Here is a 9,266-nt window from a genome sequence, read left to right on the forward strand (position 1 = left end):
AGGCTACATCCAAATCTGCATCTACATTTACATGGTTACTCTGCAATGCACACTTAAGTGCCTGACAAAGGGTTCATCGAACCATTTTCATACTACTACTCTACCATTCCACTCTCGAATGGCTCGTGGGAAAAAGGAACATCTAAGTCTTTCCTTTCGAGCTCTGATTCCTCTTATTTTATTAAGACGATCATTTCTCCCTACGTAGGTGGGTGTCAACAAAATATTTTCGCATTCGGAAGAGAAAGTCGGTGATTGAAATTTCGTAAACAGACCTTGCCGCAAAGAAAACCCCCTTTGTTTCAGTGACTGTCACCCCAACTCGCGTATCATATCAGTGACACTCTCACCCCTATTGTGCGATAACACGAAACGAGCTGCCCTTCTTTGCACTTTTTCGATGTCCTCCGTCAATCCTACTTCGCAAGGATCACACACCGCGCAGCAATATTCCAGCAGCGCACGGACAAGTGTAGAGTAGGCTGTCTCTTTAGTGGGTTTGTGGCATCTTCTAAGTGTTCTGCCAACAAACAGCAGTCTTTGTTTCGCCTTCCCTACAATATTATCTATGTAGTCTTACGTATTTAAGTTGCTCGTAATTGTAATTCCTAGGTATTTAGTCGAATTGACAGCCCTTGGATTTGTATGATTTATCGTATACCCAAAATTTATCGGAGTTCTTTTAGTACCCATGTGGATGACATCGCACTTTTCTTTGTTTAGTGCTAATTGCCACTTTTTGCACCATACAGAAATTCTCTCTAGATCATTTTGTAATTGGAATTGATCATCTCATGATTTTACTATACGGCAAATCACTGCGTCATCTGCAATCAATCTAAGGGAGCAATTCTGCAAGGTTCGCAGGAGAGCTTCTGTAAAGTTTGGAAGGTAGGAGGCGGGGTACTGGTAGAAGTAAAGCTGTGAGGACGGGGCGTGAGTCGTGCTTGGGTAGCTCAGTTGGTAGAGCGCTTGCCCGCGAAAGGCAAAGGCCCCGAGTTCGAGTCTCGGTCCGGCACACAGTTTTAATTTGCCAGGAAGTTTCAATCTAAGGGGGCTGCTCAGATTATCACCTAGATCACTTATATAAATCAGGAACAGCAGAGGGCCTATGACACTACCTTGCAGAAAGTCATAAATTGCATAAAGCGTACCCAAATACGCAAATTCAGAAGTTTAGCATAGTCTCACCTAATGGTTTGATATAGGCAGCTAAAAGCATGAAAGTTACAAACCACATTGCCCATCGTACCACCGAAGGCAAATCTTCCAGCAGGCGAGGCGTGGTTATCCGCAGGAAGTGCAGAAATTCATCGCCTGTGAGGTGTTCTGAAAAAATGACTGGCCCCACGAGGCGGTCTTCTATAATTCCCGCCCACACATATAGGCTACACTGATGCTGATAATCCGCTGCCAACATACCGCGGGCACTCGTCATAGTCCGCAGGTGGGTGTTGTGGAGTCTGACCATACTACTGCTAAGGCACCCTCGTCTGCGAATAGGATGAATGACAGAAAGGAAATCCCAACACCGTAGTGTCCTGTGCGACAAGCCAGCGACAGAACCGTAGCTGTGGAGGAAAGTTGGCAGGTAATAACACCTGGACGCGTTTTAAGTGATACCGGTAGCGGCAATTGTCGTGGAGAAGGTTCCACGTGATTGCTACTGGTACTGGGATCAGTATTCTCCTTCAATTCGCTGTCCCTCCGGTGGGATTCATTTCTCGCCCTACGTCCGTATGAGCTTTTTTTGCTCCTTGTCCTCCCACCGATCGTTTCCTGTAGTTCGTCCACAAATAGCTAAACCAACCTTTGTACCACATCGATTCTCAATCCTTGGATGCATTCTGTGATTCTGACAGTGTGCCCGTTCTAATTCCTTTGAAAGAACTCGAAAACATCACTTTCGTGTCTAGTTTCGTGTTTTGATGCCTTGCGCACTACAGTACAGGGTGATTCAAAAAGAATACCACAACTTTAGGAATTTAAAACTCTGCAACGACAAAAGGCAGAGCTAAGCACTATCTGTCGGCGAACTAAGGGAGCTATAAAGTTTCATTTAGTTGTACATTTGTTCGCCATTTCAGCCAATAAAGTTTCTGCTCCCTTTTTCTTCGAAGGTGCTACTGTAACTGGACTACAGTATCTGGAGATGTTAGAGAATTGGCTGTTCCCTCAGCTCGAACAAGAAGCACAACAATTCATATTTCAGCAGGATGGAGCGCCACCACATTGGCACTTTTCTGTCCGTAACTACCTGAACGTCAACTACCCGAGGCGATGGATCGGCCGCCAGGCAGCCCGTGACAGAGCACGTCATCACTGGCCTCCAAGAAGCCCAGATCTTACCCCCTGCGATTTTTTCTTATGGGGGTATGTTAAGGATATGGTGTTTCGGCCACCTCTCCCAGCCACCATTGATGATTTGAAACGAGAAATAACAGCAGCTATCCAAACTGTTACGCCTGATATGCTACAGAGAGTGTGGAACGAGTTGGAGTATCGGGTTGATATTGCTCGTGTGTCTGGAGGGGGCCATATTGAACATCTCTGAACTTGTTTTTGAGTGAAAAAAACCTTTTTAAATACTCTTTGTAATGATGTATAACAGAAGGTTATATTATGTTTCTTTCATTAAATACACATTTTTAAAGTGTTATGAAATAACTAGAAAGCTGAATAGCAGAAGATACAGAAACATTCCAATATGACCGCTGCGGTCGCAGGTTCGAATCCCGCCTCGGGCATGGATGTGTGTGATGTCCTTAGATTAGTTAGGTTTAAGTAGTTCTAAGTTCTAGGGGACTGAGTACCTCAGAAGTTAAGTCCCAAAGTGCTCAGAGCCATTTGAACCATTTTTTGAACCAATCCAACATGCCTGCTCAACGACTTATTGAGAATTCCGTGGACAAAGTGGCTTCTCCGATGCGCAGTGCAGTACAGCGGTCAGGACGAGGGGAGTCTATTGGAGTGTTGCGCCGCCCCGTACGGTGGAGTCGGCAGCCTCCAGTAGCCGACGTTGGCGCGGAGCGTGGCTGGTGGTGGAGTCGCAGGTGCCGGCCGCCGGTGAAAGTGTGCTGCAGAGACTTTCCAGGCGCAGCGCGGAGAAAGCAGGACACGCCGGCCCGGCTTCTTGCCGGTTGCCGGCTGCTGGTTGCTGGCTGCTGCTGCCCGCCGAGGCGGCAGGAAACGGGGTGCGCGGACTGCGGGCGGCGCCTTTGTCTTCCGTGTGGTCGCGACTGCTCCGCAGGAGAGCTTGTGGGAGCCGCACGTTCAGTCTGTAGTGACCAACAGCTTCATCTTACGTGTAGTTACAGAGCGAGGTGTGACAGTGAAAAGACACTCAAATCCTGTTCAAGAGGACGCCGGCTTAAAACCTCGTCTAGCCAACCACATCCACACAAACTAAAGAACACGGCCGCAGGCCTTTTTCATCCTTCCCCACTTTGAGCTTGTGTTATGCCTCCAAAGTCCTCATCACTGATGGGAGTTTAAAATATAGCCTTCCTTTTACGACCAGCACTATTGTAACCGACTGCATTGAGATCGAGTGCAACGAAATAACATTTCTTGACTGCAAAAATCAGACAGTCCTTTACTCAAAACTCTTGCATTGTAACAGTTCTTTTTTTGTGCCGGTCTTGCTCAGGCGCTCGGTTCCGTGATTGGTTCAAATGGCTCTGAGCACTATGCGACTTAACTTCTGAGGTCATCAGTCGCCTAGAACTTAGAACTAATTAAACCTAACTAACCTAAGGACATCACACACATCCATGCCCGAGGCAGGATTCGAACCTGCGACTGTAGCGGTCGCGCGGTTCCAGACTGTAGTGCCTAGAACCGCTCGGCCACCCCGGCCGGCGTTCCGTGATTATTAACGGGTGTGGCATGATAAGTTTAAGGGGTGGTCGGATATCCTTTCTGTCGCCCACGGTCGGAATATGTGTACCCCAATTGTGTGCGTCTAATTTTACTCTCGTGGAAATGAACTAAAACTTGTGGCCGAGCGGTTCTAGACACTACAGTCCGGAGCCGCGCGACCGCTACGGTCGCAGGTTCGAATCCTGCCGAGGGTATGGATGTGTGTGATGTCCTTAGCTTAGTTAGGTTTAAGTAGTTCCAAGTTCTAGGGGGCTAATGACCTCAGGAGTTAAGTCCCATAGTGCTCAGAGCCATTTGAACCATTATTAAAGAGCCGCTACCAGGACGAAGACGTGCGCCGACTCCTGATCCAATCCGCCAGACGAATTAACGACGGTGGTTAACGACGACGGTTTGCGTGCCGGCCAGCATGAATGTGATCCCTCTAGGTTAATAATGGCCTGGTACCCAAGTTAAGCCTCACTTACATGATGCGAAAAATTTCGCTCACTTTTAGACGAACGACACTACACGTAGACAGTTGGTGTAGGAAATAATCTGTCCCAGGAGATAACAGGGTGGCGGCTAGACGAGCACTCAGCCTCCTCTTAAACTAATCATGCCGCATCCCTTAAAAACCATACGAGCCTTTGGCGATGCGCACTTGAAAATGGTTCTAGAGCTGAAAATGCTGTCAAATGCAGTCAAATGGTGAAAATGTTCACATTCAGAAACTTTTGGATGACTGTGATCCCGAATAAAGAAAAGAATATAAACAGGAGCTTAGTTAGGTTCGCTCACATACAGATTGTCAGAGATCGTTGGTTAGTTGGTTGGTTTGTGGGGTTTGAAGGGACCAGACTACAAACACCATCAGTCCCTATTGTCAGAGACCGAACACCGTATCTCAGTAGCAGAAAGCCGAGGCAAGAGGTAGGCAATTGTATGAATTTGTGGTTTCCACATATTCATATCATTTGACAGACCTAGCTGGGCAATGAATCCACCTTCTTCAGTGGGGATGCGCAAAGACGTCTGACGTCCTGCCGAAATCTCGGAGTATCGAGCATGGAAGAAATGGACAGGAGCCGCGGGTAGGTGGCGCTCGATGGGAGTGTGGATCGGCGGTGAGGCGAGCCGAGACAGTCCGTGCAGTTACAAAAATGCTGTGTTCCAGTTGGCGCAGTGGTTACCGCACCTGCCTAGTAAGCAGGAGAGCACGGGTTCGAATTCCAGTCCGGTACACATTTTTACTCGTCGCCGCAGATTCTGTGTGATATCCCAATGGAGCTGACAGCAACGATCCCTCCTTTTTCCTTTCCTTTTTCCCCTCTCCACCTTCAATTTACATATAAGATAGGCAGTGGTCTCGTTTAAGGAAGTAGTCCAACGACCGACCAAAAGGATTTAAAGGGAGCCCCGGACGCCTACGTGTGGGCGGCCTCCTCCAGCCGAGTCTAGTGTGGCGTCTCGTCTACTCTCTCCTCTCGCAGCTACTCTGTGTAGATGATTGCTATTTATGCATGTAAAAAGCAGTGCTTCGTCTTTGTCTTATGAGTTTCCGGCACAGTGTCATGAAGCGATCTAACGGATAGTTCGTCATCAGTAGAATATTATAAATCGGGATCCATTTCAGGTTCAATTGAGAATGATGTATGTACCGTGGGGACGAGAAACTGTCCAACTTCCTTTGATAGCAGTTACTTACTGTACCACGGTTGGAGCCGACTAGCGCTAGATAACACGCAACAGTGCTACTCAGTGTTCGAATTAGCTACCTCCTCCACTTTGGTTAATGGTGACCAGATATAGCTTTAACAGAGAAGATACAAAAACACAAGTTTTTTTACGTTAGAAGAAATAGGCAAATTAATGGGTTTTAATAAATAATAAGGAATGTTATGACATTATACGATATAAATTACAATCGAGCTAGACTGCTGAGAGAAACTATTGTCAGTTAGACTACCAACCATTGTCGGGTCTGTTATACTGACTCGCGGCCGGACGGTTGCTTCGCCCTCTGCCTATGGCGTCACGATGATGATGATGATGATGATGGTGTTTGGTTTGTGGGGCGCTCAACTGCGCGCTTATCAGCACCCGTACAAATTCCGAACCCTTTCTCAGCCCAATCTCGCCACTTTCATGATGATGACGAAATGATGAGGACAACACAAACACCCAGTCATCACGAGGCAGGTGAAAATTCCTGACCCCGCCGGGAATCGAACCCGGGACCCCGTGATGGCGTCACGAGACAGCAGCACTGGAAGGTTCTGTAGTGAGGGTACCTTCCTGGCTACTAATGGAAAATTCCAAAACAGGACCCGATACTTCAGCTCAAAGTAACGCCTCAGAAGTCATAATGAAGCGTAGTGGAACCCGTTCCCATTCTCTCACCACAGACGTGATTATCCGCCTTAATAAATGTGGATATCACATTCGTATACGAAACTTTTATGATTATTTGTTGATGCCATAGCGATTTCTCCACGTAATTGTGGTCCTTTAGCAAAGGGAGAGAGTGTGAACCAATCGAAGCGAGAGAGGTGCCATGGCATTTAAAAACTGGGTTTAGATTCGAGAGAACGTGATTCTGATTCCAGTAGGATAACCCTGATATAATTTTCCCCCCTGTTCCCTTCTTCACACCAAACTGGTAACAGGAAGACTGCGCCCGGCGCCTCACTACATCCTTGTCCTGGCTCTAACGATCACGTCCTGATAAAATGTATAACCAAGAAAACTTCGACGAAAGGCCCATAACACAGTCCAACGACTATATACGACTTGAAATGCTACACAGAGCTTTCGAATTTGCAGAATGGATCCTAAAAATCACGTCCGGATAAAATGCGTCGCCGGTTGCCATTGAAGAAATGGTACAAGTTCAACTATACGATAGATTTTGAGGAGTTGAAAACGGCCTCCGGGTGATACAGACTGAAGGTAGCTGTTAGAAGAATTACCGCATGTTGAAAGATTCTTGGTCAGGTAAAATCGATAGCGATAAAAAGGGATGCTTTCATGAAAGTGAAAACAAATATCAACAATCAGTGACATATTTACTTGTCTTCTTACATCCATATTTAAACTGGATGAAGGTGGGACACAGTTGGTATAATTTTTATTAAAAATGAAATTCCTCCAGCTGTACTCAATATTTTTTATTTACTTCGCTACTAGTTTCGACATTGCGTCAACGCCATCTTCAGGCCCGTACATACTGATGAAATCAATTCTGTGTGGCTCAGTCTACAAGTCCGCGGTGAGATCAACACGTGCTCCACATGGATGCGGGCATCAGCGTCTAGATGTAGTATAACAAAGACGGAAGGAACAAAGGGAACGAACAGAAAAGACCCGAAAATGCAGTATAGTGATATGAATACAACATCCCTGTCACAGAAATGAAAATATATACTGATACGAGGGCCCAAAAGTAAGGTCGCCTATAACTATATAGACCTGTTTATTTTTACAATGGTTTACATTAGTTAACAGCTTGAACATTTACTATTTTTTGACATAATCACCATTTCTGTCGATGCTGCATTTTTGTAGACGCTTTGGCAGTTTTTGTATGCCCATGTTGTTCAGAAAGTTATGAACTGGCATGATTGTTGCTTGGTCTCAGTTGTCACCATTGACAACTGAGTCCAGAAAGTTGTCCTGTTGGGCTGCAAGGCGGTGAAGAAATGCGCTGGAAGCATCAACTTGTTGCCGCATGTGGTCCTCAGTCAGCACGCGTGGCACCCACCTTTCGGTAGTTCAATGTTTCCGTTAAAATACTGTGAGCGGTGCTTCGGGAAACCTCAGGAACCATCGTGCAGAAGTCATCCATGGTGATCTGCTGATCTTCACGGATGCTTTGCTCAACCTTCAACACTGTCTCCTCAGAAATTGACGGTCTCCCGCTCCTTTGTTCGTCGCGATTTAGGTCCGACCAGCTGCAAACTCTCTCCACCACTTACGAACATTTTTGACATCCATGCACGACTCACCATACACTTCCCTCAACTGGCGATGGATTTCAATTGGCGCAGTGCCCTTTGTGTTCAAAAACCGAATAACTGCGCGCAATTCGCACTTGGCAGTAACTTCCAACGGGAGCTCCATTCTCAACGGCTGCCAAGCCAAGACAGCACCTCAGCGCAACGTGCGCGTGTTGACACACAGCGCGTAAAGCACTCTTCATAACATTGTGACCAACTGCCACACAAACAGAGTTCTGTACTTATAAAAAAAAATAGGAAACCTTACTTTTGGAATTACCCTCGTATTATAATATGGTAAAATTATTGTAGCTCTAGGTCTAACTATAATGTATACACAATCATTAGCACTAGGCAGTGTATCCGTTTCGTGGAGTATACCGGTCATTATACAGCAGTACCGTGTTCAAATTAACCGAAACAAAACAGAACACGTAATATTATAACAATATGCATAATAAGCACTCACTGTAAGTGCTACATCGTATAGTGCTCGAAGTCCATGAACCACAGTTTCTCTGACTGTGAAATGTACATCACATTTTTTGTAATGTTTGTTTTACATTTGACTTGCCTATATACCACGTTTTTCATGTTCTGGAAATGTCTTTTTACGATGCGACACTGTATAATGTGACCGTGGTAGAGGTTCACTGAAATGTACAGCTTAAGGTCTGTTGTATATATTCTCTGTTATACAAAAATGTATCATACACCATTTATCTGTCCCTATTGTGCTTACAGTTTCGGTCTATACTTTACCGATCCGAAGATGGAAACTTAGTTTGCTGAAATCTGTAATCAAAGTAAGTGCTGCAAAATAGGGATCTTGGCTGTCCGTTGTCTTCTACTTCTAATTCCACTTGAAACATACTTGTGACTCTGAAACTACCGTTGATCTGAAGACGTTCTGTAACAGAATGAAAATGAATATGAAAGTCGATTGCAGTAAAAGACATTTCATCTTCAATACGCTCCGTTGCGCTCAGTATCTAAGATATGCAGCCCTTTCCTGACTAAACTAGTGACCTGTTTTGCACATTTTACATAAATATCATATGTGTTAATTTTCACTACTGGCCATTAAAATTGCTACGCCACGAAGCTAACGTGCTACAGACGCGAAATTTAACCGACAGGCAGAAGATGCTGTGATATGCAAATGATTAGCTTTTCAGAGCATTCACACAAGGCTGGCGCCGGTGGCGACACCTACAACGTGCTGACATGAGGAATGTTTCCAACCGATTTCTCATAAACAAACAGCAGTTGACCGGCGTTGCCTGGTAAAACGTTGTTGTGATGCCTCGTGTAAGGAGGTGAAATGCGTACCATAACGTTTCCGACTTTGATAAAGGTCAGATTGTAGCCTGTCGGGATTGCGGTTTATCGTATCGCGACATTGCT

General features: G+C 45.7%; 1 non-coding gene across 1 annotated transcript; it reads left to right on the forward strand.

Annotated features, from left to right (window-relative positions):
• The first annotated feature begins 944 nt into the window (after positions 1–944).
• On the forward strand, positions 945–1,019 carry Trnas-cga. The gene has a single exon. It is a non-coding gene; the product is annotated as a tRNA-Ser (tRNA).
• The last annotated feature ends 8,247 nt before the right edge of the window (positions 1,020–9,266 follow it).

This window comes from Schistocerca piceifrons, chromosome 4 (genome assembly GCF_021461385.2).
Source record: "Schistocerca piceifrons isolate TAMUIC-IGC-003096 chromosome 4, iqSchPice1.1, whole genome shotgun sequence".
Classification (NCBI taxonomy): domain Eukaryota; kingdom Metazoa; phylum Arthropoda; class Insecta; order Orthoptera; family Acrididae; genus Schistocerca; species Schistocerca piceifrons.